The following is a 1,851-nucleotide window of genomic DNA, read 5'->3' on the forward strand; positions in this document are numbered from 1 at the left end:
AGTAAATGTACATCAAGATGCTTTGTTGCGTTGCAGTAAATTGCAATAATAAAATAAAAAATTGTAATAATTAATAATTTCCAACCTTATTGCGGAGCAAACTTGGAAGTTACATTGTCGACTTAGCTGGAACTAAGATGGCGGATAGGAATAAAATCTTATAGTGCCTTACATTATAGCACAAGTGAATTTTTAATCTTGACGTAATCAATGAATCCTGTGAGTTATTCGATCAATCGTAACAAACGATACATCTCTCCTTTAAGAATCATTGAAAGAACATTATTTAAGGGACGGCCTGACGCGAAGTAACATGTTGCGAAACCACTCCCCTCCCCCCCCCATAAGGACTCGATCCCGCACGGATAAATCCCGTATAATTGCACGACCCTAATCGCAATCGCTCAGCCGCACCTGGATCACCCATTTTGCAAACTCGTCGCTGGCGGGATTTAATCAATTAATTCAGTTAATCGTCATAAACGCCGCGAACGAATTTCCGCAGGGAGAGCTACAATCGTTTTCCGCTTCCTGCAGAAATCCATCCGGCACGCAATCAGGTATTACGATTGCAACGAGGACGTCGCGTATAACACTAAACGTTTTTCCGTCAAACGGAAATCTGCGAATCGGCGCAAATTCTAACAGGGCTAACGATTGCAGAGGAGGAAGCGCACCGCGCGTTTCGGTCCTCGCGCTTCGATAGCAATCAATCCTCATCGCGCGTTGACGTAGATCCTCTCAGATTCTCTGCAGATCCCGTCGAATAACGAATGATTTCGTCCCATCCTCTCCGGGGAGGCGAATCAATCCGCTCGTGAAATCGCGGATCGGAATGCCGTTGAACCTGATGACGAATCTCCATTGTCGCGTGGCATCGATGCGAACGGCTCGTTTTCATTACTGAAATTAAAAGGCGCGAAAAGTTCATAGTTGCGCGATCGCGCAAATTCAAAATAACATCGAAAAACTGACATAAAAAATTACGCGACATTTTATAATATTACAATATCATAAAGGATTAAAGTTGACTTGCTTATTTGAAAAAAAAAACGGCTTTATTTTGCTTTAAGTGAAGTTTTTTTAAATCATGTTTTATCATTCTTTGTTATAATTTTGACAACATGTAACATCTTCAATTATTTATTAATTTAAGATATTTTGAAATTTTTTAACAAATATAAAAGAGGATATACATGTACATACATAAAGCGCAAACTATCAGATGACATTTCTTTCAAAAATCTATTATCAATTGCATATCTTAAAGGCAAATCTGTAGTTATCAAACGGTACATAATTAGCAAATGATACTTGCCTTACAAGTACTAATGATATTTGGCAAGTATCATTTATTTAATTATGTATCGTTTGATAACTACAGTTTTGCCTTTAAGATATGTAATTGATATTTGAAAGAAATGTCATCTGACAGTTTGCGCTTTATGTATCATGTAAAGATAAAAAGTGTTATTATAAAATCGAAAATATTATTGCACAATGTTATTGCGCAATGTGTTTGCAGAAATATCAATAAAAATAATCTTATATTCACATATATAATCCTTATATCGATATTGATAAAAGAGGCGATAAGTCAGCTTTTGTTTTTAGAACTTTGCGTTACCTGCGTCCTACCTGAGCGCGCCAACTTTAGATGATCTGATTAGTTAACTTTAAACACTTATAATTCAAAAACTAGTATAGCCTCATAATTTTGGTATTAGAACTTTTAAAATGATCTCAGGAATCCACCCTTAAGTGTTGATACGGGACACCCTGTATAATTCTCTGTAATCTATATGTAGGGGAGAGTTGCCGAATACGTACCACTTAGATCGGAAGAGCACA

At 36.8% G+C, this 1,851-nt stretch overlaps 1 protein-coding gene across 1 annotated transcript in view; it reads right to left on the reverse strand.

Annotated features, from left to right (window-relative positions):
* Positions 1 to 383: 383 nt before the first annotated feature.
* The window catches only part of LOC105461951, a 16,525-nt gene continuing 15,057 nt past the window's right edge, over positions 384 to 1,851 (reverse strand). The window contains exon 3 of the mRNA XM_011708474.1: positions 384 to 903. The gene's annotated coding sequence lies outside the window, so the exon portion shown is untranslated. The remainder of the gene's footprint in view (positions 904 to 1,851) is intronic.

The sequence above is a fragment of the Wasmannia auropunctata genome, unplaced genomic scaffold (assembly GCF_000956235.1).
Source record: "Wasmannia auropunctata unplaced genomic scaffold, wasmannia.A_1.0 LD274219.1, whole genome shotgun sequence".
NCBI lineage: Eukaryota > Metazoa > Arthropoda > Insecta > Hymenoptera > Formicidae > Wasmannia > Wasmannia auropunctata.